Here is a 22,597-nt window from a genome sequence, read left to right on the forward strand (position 1 = left end):
AGCCAACTTGCAGACCTCGGCCGAGAGGCCTAAACCCTAAGAAGAACAAGTAACAGAAGAAGAAGTCCTACCAACTTATGGGGACCCCGTCTGATGGGGCCCGAAGTGACGTAAAGGATTAAATAAAGTAGGACCCACACACACATAGAGAAATTGTGTAGCTGTTGATGATGTGGCAAATTTTCAAAAATTGCGCTGGTTGATGATGTGGTAGATTGTACGGATTTTCACGTTTTGCGTTGGTTGATGACGTGGCAGGCTTTACGAATTTTCGTAAATTGCGCTGACAGCTTTTTGGCTTTGCTTTTGGATCAGATGCTTTTGAGTTTGAAGGCTTTTCACCGTAATTGCTTTTTTGGCCAATATGAGGTTAGGGCTCATTCTCTGGCATGCTTCTTGGAGAAGGTGCAGAGACTGGAGTACCGGCTTGTACTGTGTTGATGCAATATAAAGAAATACCGAAAGGGGCGCCAAGGTTTGGGGCCAATACTCTCTGGGGTGGAATTTCGTCACTCCGTGTCGCATGTCGTCTCTCTCTCTCTCTCTCTCTCTCTCTCAGTTCAGTTGTTTTTGAAGTGCTAAAAGTCTGTTTAGTCTGTTCTTTTCTATTGGTACGTGGTGCCCGTCTTGTGACATAATATTTAGTAGTTGGCACATCACAATGCAACACAAATGCTCACATATTCATGTTACAAGACATAGAAACATAAACTCCTCCCGCATAACTGAACAAGGTCTGGGCTGGGAGATATTCAATGACTCCCTCATCACACCTCCCGCATAACCTAAAAAGGTTCGGGCCAAGAGAGATAGAGGCCTCTTACAACCAAACACCCCCCCAGACCGCAGCCTGCGTCATTTGGAGGTGCTGAGAGTAACCGCTGCTCACACTTCTTAATACTCCTTTTGCATAACCATCCAGGTCCGGGCCGGGAGCAACAACAACAATATTTTTCAAGCATTCAATACTCCCCCCGCAAATAACCACAAGGGTCCAGGCCATGAGTATGCCAAGCATTCTCAAACATCATTTATCACTACTCCAATCGGGAGTAAATTACCAAGCATTGAAACCAATATTCAAACCAGAGTCAAACTGTTCAAATTGGTACCAAGATAGGTTCAAAACAGATACCATCTATTTTAACAAATTCCAAACAGGATCACCAAACAAGTTCTCAAACAGATTCTCAAACAAAATTCAAACTTAAAAGGCAGTCTTGAAATCAATCGAGATCAAAAAATAGTCTCACTTTCCATCTTGAAACCTGCACCAAAAGTAGGGTTAGGTTTCCATGAGGTCGTAGCCGACCACATCATGTCCATAAGCACTTGAATAGTCAAAACAAGCCTCGACAGACAGTGTTCCTATGGCGGTGATGGTAGCTGCAAGATATACCAATCACACTGGACCTCCAAGGTTATCAGCTTGCGAAAAGACATTTGGTGAGAGATGTTCAAAAATTTGAGGTCGTAATTTGCTAGGCTTTCTGTGACAAGCATTTCAGGATACCCCACTCTGCAAGCTGCCAAAAACCATATAACTTTGGGCAAAAATTTTCTTGAAAGCTTGCCAAGTCCTTGGAGTGAGCGGCTTGGTAGCTATAGACATCCACCACTACATCTGAGACAAACAGGAGCTTGAAACAAATCTTGTCACAAGACGGGCACCATGTGCCAATAGAAAAGAACAGACTGAATCGACTTCTAGCCCTTCAATAACAACTGAATTGAGAGAGAGAGAGAGAGAGAGAGAGAGAGAGAGAGAGAGAGAGAGAGAGAGAGAGAGAGAGACGACACGGAGTGGCGGAATTCCACCCCAGAGAGTATTGGCCCCAAACCTTGGCGCCCCTTTCGGTATTTCTTTATATTGCATCAACACAGTACAAGCCGATACTCTAGACTTTGCACCTTCGCCAGGAAGCATGCCAGAGAATGAGCCCTAACCTCATAAAATAAAAGCCCTTTGCTTGAAAAGCAGTTTACATGAAAAGCCTTCAAACTCAAAAGCTTCTGGTCCAAAAGCAAAGCCAAAAAGCTGCTAGCGTAAATCACGGAAATCCGTACAGCTTGCCATGTAATCAGCCAACGCAAAATGCGGAAATCCGTACAGCTTGCCATGTCATCATGCCAACGCAATTTTTGAAAATCTGCCATGTCATCTTTTTTTTTTTTTTGGGGGGTCTTTTTTTTGGGTCCCTTTGTGTGGGTCGTGCTTTATTTTAATCCTTTATGTCACTTGGGGCCCCATCGAATGGGGTTTCCATAAGTCGGTAGGACTTCTTCTTTTGTTACTTGTTCTTCTTAGGGTTTAGGCCCCTCGGCCGACATCTACAAGTTGGCTCCCTTCTTCAGGGCTTTGACACGTCAGCAGTTTGTTACATCTGCCCTTCTTGAAAGCGATTACAGCATATCTGCAAAACAACTCAAGTTAGCTCAAAAAAACAATTTCCAAGGGACTATCAGTTTGCTCTTTTTATTAAGGAGTTAGCTTCTCCTTTTTGCTCTTTTGATCAAGGAGTTAGTTTCTCCTTTCGGCTGTTTTGATCAAGGATTTAGCTTCTCCTATCTTCCCGATCAGAATGCTTGATATTTCAGCGTAGTAAAAGTAGCCATCACACCCAGACCGTATTGATCTTCCACGGGTGTCTTGATGCACTAAAATTACATACCCAGGATTTTTCAGTAGTTGGCACATCACGATGCAACACAAATGCTCACATATGCATGTTACAAGACATAGAAACATAAAGCCGCTGATGAACACTCCCCCCACAAATAACGATCCAGGTTCGGGCCATGAGCTGTTCAACGACTCCCTCATCACTCCTCGCGCAAATAACCTAAAAAGGTTCGGGCCATGAGATATGGAGGCCTTTTACAACCAAACGCCTCCCAGACTGCAGCCTGCGTCAGTTGGAGGTGCTGAGAGTAACCATTGCTCAGACTTCTTACTCCCCCCGTATAACAACAAGGGTTCGGGGCATGATTAAAAATAGCACTCTTCAATCATTCAATACTCCCCCCACAAATAACCACAAGGGTACGGGCCACAAGCATTCTGAAACATCATTTCTCATTACTCCACCCGGAAGTAAAATCACCAATCATTAAAACCAGTATTAAAACCAGAGTCAAACAATTCAAATCGGCACCAAGACAGATTTAAAACAGATAGCATCCATTTCAAACAAATTTCAAACAGGGTCACCAAACAAGTTCTCAAACAGATTTAAACTTAAAAAGCAATCTCGACATCAATCGAGCTCAAAAGGTCGACTGAGTTTCCATGTTGAAACCTGCACCAAAAATTAGGGTTAGGTTCCTTCCATGAGGTTGTAGCTGATAGCATGGTCCATCAGCTCTTGGACAGACAGTGTTTCTTTGGCGGCGATGGTAGTCCCAAGAGATAGCAATCACACCAATCCTCCAAGGTCATCTGCTCGTGAAGAGACATCTACTGAGAGATGTCGAGAAATTTCAAGTTATAATCTGCTAGGGTTTCCATGGCAAGGATTTCAGGATACTCCACTCTGCCAAAAGTTGCACTCCGAAGGAAGATGTCAAAAACCATTTAACTTCGGGCAAAAATTTTCTTGAAAGCTTGCCAAGTCCTTGGAGTATGCTGCTTGGTAGCTATCAACATCTGCCTCGTACTGTCTCTGAGAAAAACAGCAGCTCGAAACAAATCCTAGATCCTTCTCTTGCAAGTGATCTTCATGGCTTATGCCCTGTAAGACATGAGCGGTGAAGGCGGGAGCGCGTTCGATGCACGATGAAGTAAGAATGGGAGTGGCTAATAAGTCCGGGGTCAGAGACTGAAGATACCTCGAAAAATAAAATTCCAAAAGCTCTGTCTCCTCTTTTGTAGGACCGGTATGCTTTCAGAAAAGCACACGCCTGATGCTCTGATACCACTGTCACAACATGGGCACCACGTGCCAATAGAAAAGAACAAAGTGAACAGGCTTTTAGCACTTCAATAACAACTGAATTGAGAGAGAGAGAGATGACACGGAGTGGCGGAATTTCACCCCTTGGCGCCCCTTTCGGTATTTCTTTATATTGCATCAACACAGTACAAGCCGGTACTCCAGACTTTACACCTTCGCCAGGAAGCATGCTAGAGAATGAGCCCTAACGTCATATTTAAAGGCCCTTGGCCTGAAAAGCAGTTTACATGAAAATCCTTCAAACTCAAAAGCTTTAAGGGTGAATTTGGGCTTATCCTGGATTCATCTAGGTATATTTTTTAGTCGTATAGCGGACATGCAGACTTCACATTGTGAAGTTTTCGTCTGAGTTACGACCAGTTGATATTGTGCTAATTCTTTCTATCTTTTGTGGTGCGTATGCCCTATCAACTACCTCATTTTTGTGCTAATTTTTTCGATTTAATGCTTCTTTTGGTGCTAGGCTTCACATTATGGCTGAGTCTGCCCTTGATATCCGGAGTCATGACAGAAACTCTGTCACAAACGGGAGCGCATAACAATATAAAATACATTCGGATAAATAGACTTTATCACTTAGTACTGAAGCCAAAGGATATAGAGAGAAATAGATAGAGAGAGATAGAGAGTGAGAAGATCGAGACAGTACTGGGACTTGAAGATGGGCTGGTCCCCCCTCGTAATAGTATCTTTATTACTGAGGAGAAGTCTATACAAGCACTTGAACCGAACGTATTACCACGTTCATTCTAGAATAAGACTTGATGGTTCCCGGAAGCCTTGGCTTCCGATTCCTATGGCAAAACCCTATTCCAAGGAACTTCCGTTCCTTATTTCAAATCCTTGAGAACCAAGTTTCTCGCCTCTGGATCACACCTTCCAGACTCAGGGCATGGCATCCTTGCAACTCTTTTCCGACTCTGTTTCCAGAGTCCTGTTCCTGCAGAATAACTCCGCTTTCTTGGACACGAAGTCCTTTCCTTGGGAATTTCAACTTCCGGATCACATCTCGAGAGTCTTACCTCTCTTCAATCCGTGGATCTGCTTCCCAAACTTGGGTACGAAACCCTTGGGCTGATCTAGCTCTAGTTCCTCAGAGCGCTTTCTCCTGCAGAGGCTCATGCCTTCCTCTGCTCCTAGTCCCTCACTAAGAGGAAGTACACCTGCAAACAAATACTCAGAGTTCATAACATGAAAATCGTTACCTTCAAAGTCTCGACGCTCGAAACGTAACTCCGTTCTCGAAAAGCAATTCCCCGGAAGAGATCTCTCCATAGAAAATCCTCTCTTCCAATCCTACATACAAAAGAGGTGTGTTCTCGGGTTCCTTCTCGTAAATCAGCCCCGTCTACGATGTTTATGGGCTGAAAACAGAGAAAAACAGCAACTTGTCGCGATGGAAACACGCTTCGTAGGCACTTCTTCGCGAGGGAACTCGCGCACTGGGTCTTGGCGACATCTGGTACACTTGGGGCAGCCATGGGCATCACTGGCAACGTCTTCTTTATGGCTGAAATCTGCAGCAGCATCTCCTCCTTGCAAAGATTGGTCCTCCCCTCTGAGTGAGGGTATGTGATGCTTTTATAGCTCCTAGCCACGGTCCACGGACACGAATAGTTGCTCGCGTAGAGATGGCGGCCGTTTTTTTTTTTCCTGTTCTGCTAGAAAAAGAGAGAAAACGCTGGCTGATCTGTTGCCTTATTTATCAGATGGCTGCCCACTTATTAAGTGGGCGGCCGGCGTATTTTAAAAATAGTCTGAACCTGCCCAAAAACTCAATAAAACCTTATAAGTTAAAGACAATGCTTTCACAGCACTTCCCAGGCGTCCCTGGATGCAATCACACGCACAGTTGCAATGCAGACATAGACTTCCTCGCGGGAAAGCATCTGCTTTCCCGAAAAGCAATCCCGCTTTCTCAGAAAGCATCTGTTTTTCCTCAAAGTTTCCTTTGAACCCATCTTCATTCAAGTGCTTTCTTTTTCCTTGTGCACAATTCTAGCACAGTTCGGAATTTCCTCCCGACTATGGATATTCCCTTTCCGATGCACCCGTCACCCACCTTGTGACACATCAGGAATACCCATCACCTAGTCCTTTCCTACCGAACTTACGGTACAATCTCCTTCACGATGCTCTATGTCACCCATCCTATGACGCATCAGAGATGTCCGTTCCCGGATGGTTGGATACTTCTTTCCGATGCTCTCTGTCACCCATCCGATGTGACGCATCAGAAGTACCCGTTCTTGGTGGCCTTATAGATATTCCCGTTTTCAGTGTTCCCGTCATTACTTTAAATGACGCACTAGGAATACTCTGTACTCGGATGTCTCCAGTGAGAAAAGCCCTCTCAATTAAAATTCCAATAATTCATTTAGAATTATTTTTCCTTGGTGTTCCAAGCGAGAAAACCCTCACTTATAAATCCAATAATTCATTTAGAATTATTTTTCTGTAAGATAAAGCCAATTTAGAAACAAACTTAGTACGTTGAACTTTGTGTTGATGTATGCTCATGTGTGCGTGCGTGCGGTGTGTGTTGTGTTTGGGAGCATATGTTAGTATCTAGTTCTACACCCACTATTGGGCACTGACGACGTTAGTGGGGATGTCGTGGTATTTAGTCAATACTGTGCATGATGGAGCTGATGGTTATATTGTCTTGTGGGTGACTACCATGGGTCTATACCTTGCACTTTCCTTTAAGGGTGAATCTCGGCTTATCATGGATTCATCTAGGTATAGCTTCTGTTCCAAAAGCAAAGCCAAAGAGCTGCCAGCGTAAATCACTAAAATCCGTACAACTTGCCATGTCATCAGCTAGCGCAAAACGCGGAAATCCATACAGCCTGCCTCGTCATCATGTCAACGCAATTTTCGAAAATCTACCACGTCATCAATTTTTTTTCTCTTGTGTGTGTGGGTCCTGCTTTATTTTAATCCTTTATGTCACTTGGGGCCCCATCTAACGGGGACCCCAGAAGTTGGTAGGACTTCTTCTTTTGTTACTTGTTCTTCTTAGGGTTTAGGCCCCTCGGCTGACATCTGCAAGTTGGCTCCCTTCTTCAGGGCTTTGCCACATGAGCAATTTGTTACAAATCTTGATCCTTCTGTTGCAAGTAATCTTAATGGCTTATGCCCTATAAGACATGAGCGGTGAAGATGGGAGCGCGCTCGATGCGCGATGAATTAAGGGTGGGAGTGGCTAATAACTCCAGGATCGGGACCCAAAGATACTTCAAATAAGTTTCCAATAGACTTATGAAGCGCCAGTTTTGCTCTATCTACTCTTTTGTAGAACCGATATGCTTTCAAAAAAGCACACGCTTGATGCTATGATACCACTGTTCCAAGACAATCACCATGTGCCAATAGAAAAGAACAGATTGAACAGACTTTTAGCACTTCAATAACAATCGAACTGAAAGAGAGAGAGAGAGAGAGCACGACACAAGACAGGAAGTGGCGAAGTCCCACCCCAAGAGAGCATTGGCCCCAAACGCTGGCGCCCCTTTTTGTATTTCTTTATTATTGCTGATTTGCAAAGTACAACAGCCGGGGAGCACCTTGCAATCTGCGCACTGAAGAGTGCCAGAGAGGGCTCCCAAGGCTCATATTTAAAGGTCCAAAGCCTAAAAGCATCAAATATGAAAAGCTGACCCAAAAAGAAAAACTTTCCTGGAATTTCGGGATTTTCCTAAAAATCCGTCGCAAATTACGGAATGGCCGTACAAGTGCCACGTCATCATAATTTGTTGTGCAAAGTTTTCTGAGTATGTTTTGCTTTGTTTTAAACGCCTTATGTCACTTGGGCCCCATCGGACGGGGTCCCGTAAGTTGGTGGGAACTCTTCTTTAAAAATAGGCCACTTGTCAAGACTTTGTGAGTCTGTAAAACTTCTTTTTCTTCTTCTGTTGCTTCTTCTTAGGGTTTTGGCCATAGAGATTTTTAAGACTGAAATGCTGCAGTCATTTTGTCTTTTAGTTCCTGCACTCAAACAAGTCAAGTGAGAGAGCACAAAGCAATCATCTTCAATTTGGGGAATTCCGTTTCATAAAGTCATACAATAGGATATTGGTCAGCCCATTAGTACCCCTAAAACCCAAAGGGGACATCATTGACCTTATTCAAAATTGAGGTAATCTGTTGACAAAGGAACGGAGTGACTCCCCTCTTGTGCAAACCCCGCTCCATCATTGCATAGCATTTTCATTGAGAAAACCCGTTGCTTTAGAGATCTTTGATTCTTTCGTGAAGTTCCCTAGAGCATAGATGTTGTCAAATGTTGCAGGAACTGTAAAACCCTCTTTTTATCTTTCCGCTTGAAAAGGTGAAAATTTTTATTGTAGATCCCTTATGCAAAGCCAAGATATGGATAGTAGGGCTAGACATACGAACTCCAACTGGTATATCCAGGTGGCGGTGGTGGCAACGGTGACTGCACATGGTCAACATTAGATGGTTGCACCATACTCTCCCAATCGGAATAGAGGTTTGAGTTGTTGTCGGTTAAAAGCCCTTGTGCTTTCTGGTGCCCGGGGAGGAGGAGGAACAATCTGAGGGAATAGAGGAGGCAAAATGTAGTTCAAAAAATGTTGAAAGCTTTGCAGAATATAAAGGTTTTGCTGAGGATGTCTCGAGAGTAGTTGCGGAGCTCGTTGAGGAGTAAGTGTAGATTTTTGTAGAATTTAAAAACGGCGTCTTGCTTTATTTGTTCTGGAGAGGATCGGTATGTCATAAAAAAAGCACACGATTGAAGCTCCGATATCACTTTAACGAGACGACACCAGGTGCCAAGTGAAAAGAACAAACAAGAACAGACTTTTAGCACTTCAATACAATTGAAAAGAGAGAGAGAGAGAGAGAGAGAGAGAGAGAGAGAGAGAGAGAGAGAGAGAGAGAGAGAGAGAGAGAGAGAGAGAGAGAGAAAAGAAGAAGATTTTAATGTCGTAGGAAACTATCCCAAGAGACCTTAAAGATCTATCCGACGAGGAGAGTTGAACTCAAGACCTCTTATTCAAGAGGGAAATTGCATACCCAATCTACCACACTTGGTGATAGAAAGATTATACTATTTTCCTCCTTTTATTAGCACGCACACACACCCACACGCACGCCCAAGAAGATAATTTTATTGTCATAAGAAACTTATCTAAAGATCTATCAGAAAAGAGAGAGAGAGAGAGAGAGAGAGAGAGAGAGAGAGAGAGAGAGAGAGAGAGAGAGAGAGAGAGAGAGAGAGAGAGAGAGAGAGAGAGAGACGACATCAGTTTCTTCAACTATGGACGTGACATCAGTTTCTTCAACTATGGACGTGTACTGCAATTCTTTTTAGTATGAATAGAGGCACGATCACGTGGCATTATGCCCCTTGTCACGAGGACGTGGCAACTGCTAACCTTAGTTGTTGGTTTCTTTCCAATGATTTTTGTTTAATTTTTGAGACCCTCTTTTTGAAGTTGCAAATGGTCAAACATTATATGGCCAATGTGAACGGTAGTTTCACCCGCAGACGGAAAGTTGGTCGGCACTGGAACTCGTAAAGTAAAAGGATGTCTAGGCTCAGTTCAAGATCATGTAGGTATCCCTGTCGCACTTAGCAAGTTGGTGGATACTAGGAAGGTGGGGTCATCAATAAAGGCATAATAAAGTCAAGGTGGGGTCACCAAAGGAAAGGATCCGATAGTTGGGCCACATTGCACTTTTGGATGCGGTCCCAATGAGGATAGATGGTCAGAAGACCAGTGGGAGCCCAACAGAATCATTTTGTAAAATCTAGGGAACTACTACTTTGGGCCGTGAAATGTTTTCTCGTCATTACCTCCGGTATGACAAGGGGAACATCTTATTACTCTGCTACAAAGTCAACTGATGCAACTATCGGATACTTTCCTTAGGTGACCCCACCTTGACTTTATTATGCCTTTATTGATGACCTCACCTTGACTTTATTATGCCTTTATTAGGAAGTTGGCAGCCATGGAAATCTTCCCCTTTTTGCACATATTTGTTCACAGATGCATTACACGTCAAGCACAGAAGAGGGGGCGCTTGATTTATGCTGAGGGGATGCCTCATTAAGAACTTGTCATAGGTTAAGAGCTATAGGGTGCTTGCTTTCCCTCCCATGTACAGTGTGGTGCTAGGAGCATTACACGTCAAGCACAGAAGAGGGGGCGCTTGATTTATGCTGAGGGGATGCCTCATTGAGAACCTGTCATAGGTTAAGAGCTATAGGGTGCTTGCTTTCCCTCCCATGTACAGTGTGGTGCTAGGAGTGATGCCCTGCTCGCTACACATTGCTCTTTCCCCCCTGCGTGCAGTTATGTGATGCCCCACAAGAGGGCTCTTCATTTGACTGGTGTACAACTGTGTGGGGTTCATGCTTTTGTGCTGAGGCAAGAGCCTCCTTTCGCAGGAACAGGGGTAGCTAGCTGTACTCCAAAGAAGGCATCGGTGAGGGTCATAACCTCATCATATAGGTGCAAATTCAACGCTGTGTATGCGCAGAAAATTGATTTTTATTCAGTCATGCGGATGCCAAAACCCTTGGGAATCGTGCCCCACTGGTAGAGGACATGTAGGGGATTGTTTGGGGTTGAAAACATGGCAAAAACCAGTAAATACAGCGAGCTGAATTTAAGAGGGTTTACGCCAATGCAAGTGAGATCCAACAGGTTAATTGATTTCGCGCAAGTTTTGGGGCTGTTATGTTGCCGAAATTTGGCCAAATCAGGTAGTATCTAGTGTGATACAGGTAAAGGATTCCCAGGACCTTACTTTGTAATTTTCCCTCTCAAAGAATAAAGAAATACCGAAAGGGGCGCCAATTTTGGGGCCTACAGGTTGTTGGTGTCTGCTTGGAGCATTCTAGGTACCGAGCCGTGTGTGTGCTTAAGTGTTAATTCCCATCGCAGCTTTCCTTTGCACGTTCTCTTTGTCTGTGTCTAAAGTAAAGAATTTCGGGTGATAGCCAACGTGGCAACGCCTACCGCCCTACGGACCGGTTTCACCCCTCCATGGTGGTTTATTCATCATTCTTCTCAGTTTCCTCCTTGATGTAGATACAGCCCTGCCATTGATTATCCACAGCTTGTACTTCTTCTAGAAGACGGGCTCTCTTGAGCATCTCTAGAAGTCTCTTTGTACTTAGTATATAGCAATTGTTCTTGAGAGAGAGAGAGAGAGAGAGAGAGAGAGAGAGAGAGAGCACAAGAAACAGTGGCGTAGTTTTACTCTTAGATTGCATGGCCCCTTAACTGTGAGAGCACACAAGAAACAGAGTGGCGGAGTTTTACTCTTGGACTGCATGGCCCCTTAACTGTGGCGCTGTAATTAAGTCAGACTTTGTAAATAATTAATTTATTTACGAGAAAAGAATTATCTAATTGGTTGTGTGCACATCAGAATAGATTTAGCAGTTATGGGGCCTCAGGTGTGCCCAAGTTTGGGCCAGTGCACCTCAGGGAGACCCTAGTAGAAAATATCTTGAAGCCCTAGCGATTGGGAAATCAGGTCTTCAATGAAGGGGTAGATAGTAGCCTCAGATTTCAGGCTCAAAAAATTACGCGCGCTAGTGCAAGCACAGGAATGAGATGGGGTCCTTAGACTATTAACCCTAAGGCTTGATTATTTTACGGCCTTAGGATAAGTTAGTTAAAAGTATTCTTAAATGATTTGCGTTGGACCAAATGACCGGACAAGTGCGAACAGGTAATGCCAGAGCATTGCTAGCACGGCAATGCGCTAGGGAGCAGCTAACGTTTTCATTTGTTGCATCTAAGTGTGCAGTTGTGCACTTAATTGCACATTTCATTCACTAGCATAGGATTTTTAAAGTCAAAAGTTGAATGGTTTTTAAGTTTTAAAGTAAGTGTGCCACTTGGCACACTTTCCCATGCAATCTCTCTCTCTCTCTCTCTCTCTCTCTCTCTCTCTCTCTCTCTCTTCATGCTAGCGCCCCCTCTTCTGGGAGGCTATAAGAGAGCAGCCCCTCCCTCTCTTGCGAGGTTGGCAGTGCACTACCCCTTCCAAGTTGACCATCCTCTACGTAGTAAAGCTCTCCATTGAAGCTTGAGAGCAGCACCTTGTGGTGTATGTGGAGCCTCTGAGCACCCATCACCTAGAACAAGGCCTCTCATGGTTGCATGCAGCTTTGGGAGAAGTTTCATCGCGTAAAGTAGTAGAAAACTCTCTTTCTCCCTTGTCTAGCTGCTGCAAATTCCCTGTTTTCAGCTTCTAATCACTTGTATTAGGGTGAATTTCAGCAAAGTCTTAATAGAATCTCATTCCCCACTACCTACTCTACACATACACCAAGTTTGGAGCATTTCTATCGTGAAAAGGATCTCCATTTTGGCATTGTAACGCGCTCAGGTAACAATTTTTGGTTATGTGCAGAAAATTACAGCAAGTGTGTGTGTGTGTGTGTGTGTATGTTTTGCATGTTTCTGTGGTTGGTTGATTGCAGGAATGATTACGTCCAAAGTGGCACAGTTAGCGGAAGATAGACCCTCATTCGTGAGAGCTTCCGATGAGTTTTGTGGAAGGTAGACTCTCCCCTACGAGAGCTTCCCAAAATCTCGCAGAAGAGGATAGATCCTCTCAGTAGTCAGAGAGCAGTTCTTCTACTCTCTCAGTCAGAAGCAGAAAAAAGCCAAGAAAGAATAGAGGACGGGCTTTCGCCCCGTTCTTGTGCTTGTAAAGATTCTCCCTTAGTAATAAAGATATTCTCTTTATGGGGGGGGGGGGGGGGGGGGACCAATCCATCTTCTGGTCCCCAATGAAGTGTTAAGCTTTCTCTCTCTCTCTCTCTCTCTCTCTCTCTCTCTCTCTCTCTCTCTCTCCAATTCTCTTGAGTATTTGAAGTACAATTAAAAGTCAGTTTACGCTTCCGTATTTTTGTGGTAGTGGTATCAGAGCAAGGTCATCTCTCTGTTCCTTAAGGGATTGACGACTCTTGGCAGTGAAACCGGCCTGTTCAATCCAAAAAGGGCGGTAGACTTTACTTTAAACCTTGATTTAGCTTTCACCCATTATTAGTCGTCTATTTTACCTGTACTTTCAAGACACATCAAAGGGGAGAGGGATACAGGCTGCTAGATTGCACCTGTATGAGTAGACGGACACCAGATTGGCCCCTAACTTAGGCGCCCCTTTCGGTATTTCTTTATTATTCAAAAGAGGGAATAAACGCTGTGGTTCCTACAAGCTGCCCCGCACAAACTCGGCTGAATTTCCACTGTTCCAGCCCGATTTCGGCAGCATAACTGTACTAGAACCCTTCACGGTCAGTATTCCCACGCATTGACTGACTTTCCCGACGCATACGGGCACTTTGCAAAACCTGGCGAGAATCTGCAGCACGCTGAATTCTCTGTTTTCAGCCCTGAAAATGCGCCAGATCGCCTGTATAGCGGTCCCCTTGCGTCCCCGAACCTCCTGGGGGTATTAGGGTCCGTTTAGGGCCAAAACCCTAAACCTGCAAAAATACACAGCAGGCTGTAATTCACTGTTTCGGGCTCCGTTTCGCGTGCCGGTCGCATCCCTAGCAAGTCCTCGAGCTCCCGCACCTGTAGGGCTACTTGCCCTTTGAATCGGACGAGATTTCTGGCGTGAAACCTCTCCGAATTCACCTGTACCTGCGGGGGGATTAGCCGCTAGCTAATCCAGTACCTGTGCAAGAGGCTCTTGCCTCGGCAATCGCGCATGAACCCACACAACTGTACATTGGTCAAATGAAGAGCCCACTAGAGGGGCATAACATACTGCCAAAGGGGAGAGAGAGGGCAGTGCGTAGCGTGCAGGGCATCACTCCTGGCACCGCACTGTGCATAAGAGGGAAAGCAAGCACTCCATAGCTCTTAACCTGTGACAGAGACTTGCAAAATGAGCCTCCCAGCTATAAATCACGTTTTTGCCTTCTCTATAAGTAGTAAACTGGCCTCAGAGTGCCAAGTGTCACTCATTTGTGCATTTTCCCGCTTTAGACCCTCGGGTCTAAAAATATCTCACCTGCAGCCTCTGTTGACTTGGCCACAGAGTAACAAAATGATCCCCATGTCAAACTGCACGTAATGACGCGAAGACATTTTCAGGTCCCAAAATAGCAGTTCCCTAAATTTTAGGAGATGCTGCCATTATATCTTTCTAGGTCATCCGACCCTCTTTGTACACTGTGGCCACATCCAAAACTGAAATGTAGCCTCTGTAGCAAAGGATTCCACTTTGGCTAGTCAATGACCCCACTTGGCTAACCATAGTCCTTGTCCAACCTTAGTGCTCTCTTGCCCTCAGGCCTGGACTCCCTCTGGACAGTTCCACACTAGCTATGCAATGCAGGGCAGTTAGATTTCCCGAGGGGTGTTTCCAAAAAGTGAAAGTAAATAGATAATAAGAAAGAAATCAACAAAAAGGATAGATAGTAGTCACACGCTGGTGACATACCCCCCTCTTGAAATCTCAAACGTCCTCGTTTGCATCTATGTCGTCCATGCTTACTGTCAACACTGATGTATTCAACACATGTCGACACATATACGACACATACATGCTCATTGTCAACCCTGGTGTATTCAACACCTCGTCGACTCATGTATTGCTTGCGTGTGAACCCTGTCCCAATGACATAGTGGTAGCTTCGCACTCTGCCATTGCTTTGAGTCACTAACTTTCCAATGACAAAATGGTAGCTGCACATTTTGCCACTGTCTTATAGTACACGTTGGATCCCGTAACACTTTCGAGCATACCCAAACCGACAGTTTAAGAATGCAGTTACACATGTACTCTTTAATAGAAGCAATCACTGTATCCTTGACAGACTGACAAGAAATACTCACTTCTATAGCACTAACCAAACTTTTGGACATTCCATAAGAGCAATTGCCAAACTGACAATCTGTACAGCTCTAACATTCATGTAACAGGTATTTGATTTGAGCTCACTTTAAATACCATGTACATCATTTGTTTCAAAAGCCATTGTCACACTGACAATCCATTTAGCTTTGAAACTCAAGGGGTCAAGGTAGGTTGCAAATCGAAGGCTTCCAGGTAGAGTGATAACACAGTTGGTGACTCTGCAAGTTCACCTTCTTCCATCCACTTAGCATCCATTGGTGGATAGTTTTTAAACTTTACCAAGTAACGCCTAGCAACCTTGCCTTTCACTTTCCTTTCTTTGTGTGCCAAAATCTGTTCAGGGAGCAAGATCTCGTCAAGTTCCTCGACTTCCGGCTGATCTTCAGCTGGCATATCTTCTGGCACATCACCCACATAGGGTCTGAGAAGACTCACATGAAACGCATTGTGAATCTTCCAACTGTCAGGCAATTTCAGCCTATATGCAACATCACTGATTATGTCGCATACTTGAAAAGGCCCATAGTAACGCATGTTGAGCTTTGGAAAGAGTCTTTCCTTGCCCTTCATCTTCTTTAACCTTGCCTTTTCAAACCGTAGAAGCACCCAATCACCAAGTGAATATACCACTTCACGACGGTGACGATCAGCTGCTTTCTTTTGCTTTGCCTGAGTCCTTTCTAAGGCCACTTTGACCTTCTTGTACATTTCATCCATGTCTTGAACATACTTATCTGCTTCAAATATCTTGTCCTTTGTATGCAGTATGGGAGGAACTTTCTTGCCACCTTCAACTATCTCAAACGGTGCCTTGCCAGTTGATGAATGCACTGTATTATTGTATGCATACTCCACCAATGGCAAATACTGCTCCCACTTTCCTTTATGCTCTGACACATAGCACTTCAGCAGATCTAGGACAGTAGACTTTGCCTCTTCTGACTGCCCATCTGTTTGAGGATGAAATGACGAAGAGAATTTGAGCGTGGTACCCATATTCTCAAACAAGCCTTTCCAGAACAAACTAGTCATGCGTGGATCACGGTCGCTAATAATCGACTGTGGCATGCCATGATACTTGAAAATATTGCTCATAAACAAGCGTGCCATCTGATCTGGCTTTATCTTCTTCCTGACAGGAATAAAATGAGCCTGTTTGCTGAATCTGCAAATAATGGTCCAAATACCATCATTTCCTGTCTGCGTTCTTGGAAGATCAAAGATAAAATCCATAGCAATACTTTCCCATGGTTTATCTGGAATAGGTAGTGGTTGCAATAACCCTGGTGCCTTTTGCCTGTCAAACTTGACCTTTTGGCATATTAGGCATTCTCGCACAAAGGCATCCACATCCCTTCTCAATGTAGGCCAATAGAAGAATGTCTCTACCGCTTTAACTGTAGCATCGATACCACGATGCCCTGCATACGGTGGGACATGACTCTCTTCCATAACTTTGCGTCGCAATGGCTTTGTGACACACAATCTGCCATGCATCATCATGAACCCGTCTTTAAGAAGATAGTGTTCATGACGTTGTCCATCCATTAGTTGCTCGAAGACCCTTGCAAAATCTTCATCATTTGCATACTGTTCTCTCATATCATCAAGTTCATGATGATAAGGAATCGACACAGCTGAAATTTGTGGCTTCCTTGACAAGGCATCGGCCACAACGTTCTTCTTGCCTTCCACATGCACAATCTGAAAATGGAACATGGACAAGATATTTGCCCATCGCATATGCTTTTCAGATAACTTTGTCTGTGTCAAGAAGTATCGCAAGGTCTGATGGTCCGTTTGGACAACGAAATCTGCACCTAGCAGGTAGTGTTTCCAACTTAAGAGCGCATGAATCACAGCCAGTAACTCTTTCTCATAGACCTGCATGGTCATCTCTGGCCCTTGCAAAATTCTGCTCTCATAGGCTACTACCCTGCCATCTTGCATTAGCACAGCACCAATGCTACTACCGCAGGCATCACACTGGACCACAAATGACTTCCTAAGATCCGGCAACACAATGACTGGATCTGAAGTCATCTTTTCCTTTAAGAGATTAAAAGCTGAAATCTCTTTCTGTGTCCATCTGAAGGTGACTGCCTTCTTTTGAAGAGCATGTAAAGGTGAAGCAATCTCAGCGAAATTTCGAATAAACCTTCTGTAATAGGAGCATAGTCCCAAAAAGCTTCGGACATCATGCACCGTCTTCAAATTTGGCCATGACTTGATCGCTTCAACTTTTGCAGGATCCATTCTGACACCATCCTTTGAGACAATGTGTCCCAGAAAGTGAATCTCTTCCAGAAAAAACTCACTTTTCTTTGCATTGATGAGCAACCTATGACTGCGTAGCTCTTTGAACACAATGGCCAAGTGATGCCTATGCTCCTCTTCATTCTTTGAGTAGACTATCATGTCATCAAAGAACGTACCAACAAACTGCTGGTATGGACGGAAAATTCTGTCCATCATCCTATTAAACGTAGCAGGAGCATTTGTGAGACCAAAGGGCATCACTAAAAATTCGTAAAGGCCAAACGTTGTTCTAAAAGCAGTCTTGTGCACATCCTCTGATCTAATGCGGATCTGATGATACCCACTCTTTAGATCTATCCTGCTAAACATAGCTGCTCCTTCTAATTTGTCCATAATATCATCAATTCTAGGTATAGGGAACCTATTCTTGATGGTATTCTTGTTCAGTGCACGGTAGTCGATGCACATACGCCATGAGCCATCTTTTTTCTGCACCAACAATACTGGAGAACAGAATGGAGATGAACTGGGCTGAATCAGCCCTTTTTCTAACAGCTCCTGTACTTGGCCCATTATCTCTTTCTGCTGAGCCGCACTAACCCTGTACGGAGGCTTATTTGGTGGGCTACAGCCTGGCACCAAATCTATCGCATGGTCCTCGGGTCTCTCTGGCGGTAATTGAGACGGTAATGAATCAGAAAAACAGTCACTATACTGTTGTAAAAACATTGACCTTTCTTTATCTAGCACAGATAAATTTGATTCATCACAATCTGACACTTCACGTGCAAAAACCAAGTACGCAGAAAGATGCTTTTTCATTACAGAAGTAATAGCAGAAGCTGATACAGTAGGAATAGACTCCCCTTTAAGCTTTACATCCAGAATATGAGTCTTTCCCCTGCTCTGTACAGTGATCTTTTTGTTGTAGGCATCCAGGATTCCCTGTACACGAAACAACCAAGGAATACCTAACAACACATCACATCCGTCCAGTGGCATGATGTAAAATTCTTCAGCATCTACATAGGACTGGATATGTAGACGCAACTTTCCAATGATGGGTGTCACAGCCTCTGTATGGCCAGGACATGCCAAACCTGCCTCTGCTGTATACCCCATCTCTTCAGGTCTGATTCCCAACTTTGAAGCCAATTCTGGGGAAATAAAGTTGGCTTTGGCACCTGGATCAAAGAAGATAAGCACTGTTTGATCCCTAACCTTTCCCCATGCTCTGCAAAGCTCACTTGCATCTGAATTTGGCTTGTCGCCCACCATATCTGGCACTAGACCAGCCATGGGCTTCTTTCCCTTCCTGTCCTCCTTGTCTTCAGAATCAGCTGGCCTTTTCTTTGTAGGACAGTTGTAAGCAATGTGGCCAGGCTGCTCACATATAAAGCATTTGTTCTCTGTCCTCAGGACCTTCTTTTGCTCTTCTGACTTGCGAGGAAAACGTCTTTTCCATTTCTTTGCGGGTCCTTTTTCTGATTCAGCCGTAGCTTTGTCTTTCCCTGCGTTGGCCGACTCCTGAGTCCCTTTAGGAGCCTCATTGGGAACGTGCTTCTTGGCTGAATTTTTCTTGCCTGATCCTGCCTTGACGCCAGTGTTAAATTCACAATCTTCTCCCTTGAGCAAACCATTGCCAGTGTTTGCTACCTCGATGAGCTGCGTCAAAGTAGTGACTTTGGTCTTTGTGCAGTATTTTCTCAATCCTTTGGGTAGGCCACAACAGTATTTTTCTATCTGTTCTGTCAATGGCACAAACCTATAGGAAGTTACTGGAAGTAGAGCTTTCCAAAACTTCCGATTGTAATCATCCAGATTTCTGCAAGTGGCAGCATTAAGCTGGTGCCATTCTGTCATGACATCTGCTTCGAAATCATCAGATAACCATGCTGCTGCAAAAATCTGCTTGAAGTAAATCCATGTGGACGGAGCTTGCCCTTGAAGCAATAAAGTTGTCCACCATTGTCCCGCATTCCCTGTCAAGAAAGTGGCTGCCTTGCGGACCTTTGAAGCCTCTGTAAAGTTTCCCCCTGCATAGGCCTTGTCAAACTGCTGGAGGAATGAAAGAGCCTTCTTCCTGTCATCAAACCCTGTAAAGGTCGTGAATGACACTCCTTTGCCACCTTCTTTGTACGGAGTTGGCCTCTCCAGCGGCGTTAAATTGTCATATGGAAGTGACTGAAACATGGGAACACTATTAAGGTTCATCTGTGTTCCTTGGCCGCTATTAACTTGACCTGGAAATGCCATATTTGGCTGCTGATTTGTAATTCCAGCCATACCAAAACTTGCTTGTGGCATCCCAAATTGTCCCTGAGTGCTCTGAAACCCTGGTAGCATGCCTGTGACACCATACATGGGGTTAGGCATCATCGTTTGAGCACCCCCAAACACTGTTCCTGGCGTATAAAACTGATTTCCAGGTGCATGACCAGCCATGCTCTGAAATACCGATCCACCTCCAAAATAGCCAGGGTGTACTGAAGGTGGTGGGAAGACCTGTTGCATAGCCTGTAGGTTGCTTCCCTGCCCATTAGAACCAGCTATAGGCTGCTGAAAGGTGGCGGGCTGAATTGGTACAGCTTGAAAAACTGGCATCTCAGCCACCTGTTCTTGCACCTTAGGCATACGTTGTGGAGACTGCATGTTCTCCGTCAAGTGTACAGGTGTTTCCATTGACTGTGCGGTATGAATCACCTGTGCTCGAGCCTTAACAGGCTTTTGAATATGATCCAGTGACCCAACTTGCTGAGACGGAACAGGAGGTTGCAGAAAGGCTAAAAACCTTGGGTTCTGCATTACTTGTGTGAACATAGCCACAGCAGTAGCCAACTGGGTCCTGAATATATCATCATCAGTCTGTGGTGGTCTTGAGGACTCACCCACTTCATGTGTCTGTTGACCCTGTGAAGAGGAAACCTCTTCAGTCACATCATCTGGTCTGTCAGCCATAATTACAATTCCCTGTGTCTGGTCTATGATCCCCTGTGTCTTCAAGCCCAAAACTGCCCAAGGCTCACTTCTATGGGAAAAAGTGATTTAATCCCGTCGATGGAACCATGAAACCGGCCTGTTCAATCCAAAAAGGGCGGTAGACTTTACTTTAAACCTTGATTTAGCTTTCACCCATTATTAGTCGTCTATTTTACCTGTACTTTCAAGACACATCAAAGGGGAGAGGGATACAGGCTGCTAGATTGCACCTGTATGAGTAGACGGACACCAGATTGGCCCCTAACTTAGGCGCCCCTTTCGGTATTTCTTTATTATTCAAAAGAGGGAATAAACGCTGTGGTTCCTACAAGCTGCCCCGCACAAACTCGGCTGAATTTCCACTGTTCCAGCCCGATTTCGGCAGCATAACTGTACTAGATACCTTCACGGTCAGTATTCCCACGCATTGACTGACTTTCCCGACGCATACGGGCACTTTGCAAAACCTGGCGAGAATCTGCAGCACGCTGAATTCTCTGTTTTCAGCCCTGAAAATGCGCCAGATCGCCTGTACAGCGGTCCCCTTGCGTCCCCGAACCTCCTGGGGGTATTAGGGTCCGTTTAGGGCCAAAACCCTAAACCTGCAAAAATACACAGCAGGCTGTAATTCACTGTTTCGGGCTCCGTTTCGCGTGCCGGTCGCATCCCTAGCAAGTCCTCGAGCTCCCGCACCTGTAGGGCTACTTGCCCTTTGAATCGGACGAGATTTCTGGCGTGAAACCTCTCCGAATTCACCTGTACCTGCGGGGGGATTAGCCGCTAGCTAATCCAGTACCTGTGCAAGAGGCTCTTGCCTCGGCAATCGCGCATGAACCCACACAACTGTACATTGGTCAAATGAAGAGCCCACTAGAGGGGCATAACATACTGCCAAAGGGGAGAGAGAGGGCAGTGCGTAGCGTGCAGGGCATCACTCCTGGCACCGCACTGTGCATAAGAGGGAAAGCAAGCACTCCATAGCTCTTAACCTGTGACAGAGACTTGCAAAATGAGCCTCCCAGCTATAAATCACGTTTTTGCCTTCTCTATAAGTAGTAAACTGGCCTCAGAGTGCCAAGTGTCACTCATTTGTGCATTTTCCCGCTTTAGACCCTCGGGTCTAAAAATATCTCACCTGCAGCCTCTGTTGACTTGGCCACAGAGTAACAAAATGATCCCCATGTCAAACTGCACGTAATGACGCGAAGACATTTTCAGGTCCCAAAATAGCAGTTCCCTAAATTTTAGGAGATGCTGCCATTATATCTTTCTAGGTCATCCGACCCTCTTTGTACACTGTGGCCACATCCAAAACTGAAATGTAGCCTCTGTAGCAAAGGATTCCACTTTGGCTAGTCAATGACCCCACTTGGCTAACCATAGTCCTTGTCCAACCTTAGTGCTCTCTTGCCCTCAGGCCTGGACTCCCTCTGGACAGTTCCACACTAGCTATGCAATGCAGGGCAGTTAGATTTCCCGAGGGGTGTTTCCAAAAAGTGAAAGTAAATAGATAATAAGAAAGAAATCAACAAAAAGGATAGATAGTAGTCACACGCTGGTGACAGGCAGACTGCAGAAATGGGAGGACGCGAGATAGAGTTCTCTCTCCTTCAACAGCAGGTGGCAGAGTTGCAAAAAGATCTCTCGCATCCAGAAGTCGAAATGATTCTCCATACTCTTGAGAAAGGGAAGGAGAAAATGCCGATGGGGTCTGGAGACATCTCGCAGAACCCAAAGGCGCCAGAACCAAGGAAAGATCCTTTGATTGGAACCTCCCGCATGCACGAGTGGCACAGGAAACCTCCAGAACGTCATGTGCGGTTTAATCCAAAGGTTCAAGAGCAGGATTACCCTGATTCCCCGCAGTTCTCTTTCATGAAGGATCTGGATGACATCGTCGCTCCAGAGGACATGTTTTTGGACGACCCGCTGCAGCAAGAAGTGCATTCAAGGGAAAAGACTCCTGTCCATAAGGAGTCTAAGCATAGAAAGAAGGAGCACCATAAGAAGAAGCACCACAGGCAGAAAACATTCAAGTCGGGAGACAAAGATGTGAAATTCGACACCTACAATGGACGGCGTGATAATGACAAAGCTTTGGCTTTTATCCGCCAATTCGAAGTTGCATTTGCTGAAGGGAATTTTAAAGAAAGATCCAAGCTTCGCCATGTTAGTATGTACCTGAAAGGCACCGCCAGTAGTTGGTGGTTAACCCTTATCCTGGAAGATCGTAAACCCCAAGATTGGACTCCTTTCAAGGAGTTCTACGCACAGTTCCTTCCTCCAGACTATGAGGAAGAGGTAAAGAAAGAATGGGATCGACTTTCACAGTCGGAGAACGAAATTGTTCCGCGTTATGTGGATAGGTTTTGGGACGTTCTCTTGGAAGTCACTCCATTCAAAAAGATTGACGATTCGGAAAAGATGCGCAAGTTCGAAGCAAGATTGCATGAAGCCTTGCAAAAGGCTATGAAGCTTTACCCTCGAGGTAACTTGCAGATACTTATGGAATCAGCCGGCATAGCTGATGGAATACATGA

Source organism: Adiantum capillus-veneris, chromosome 1 (assembly GCF_014529385.1).
Source record: "Adiantum capillus-veneris isolate H3 chromosome 1, ASM1452938v2, whole genome shotgun sequence".
In the NCBI taxonomy this organism is placed as follows: Eukaryota; Viridiplantae; Streptophyta; class Polypodiopsida; order Polypodiales; family Pteridaceae; genus Adiantum; species Adiantum capillus-veneris.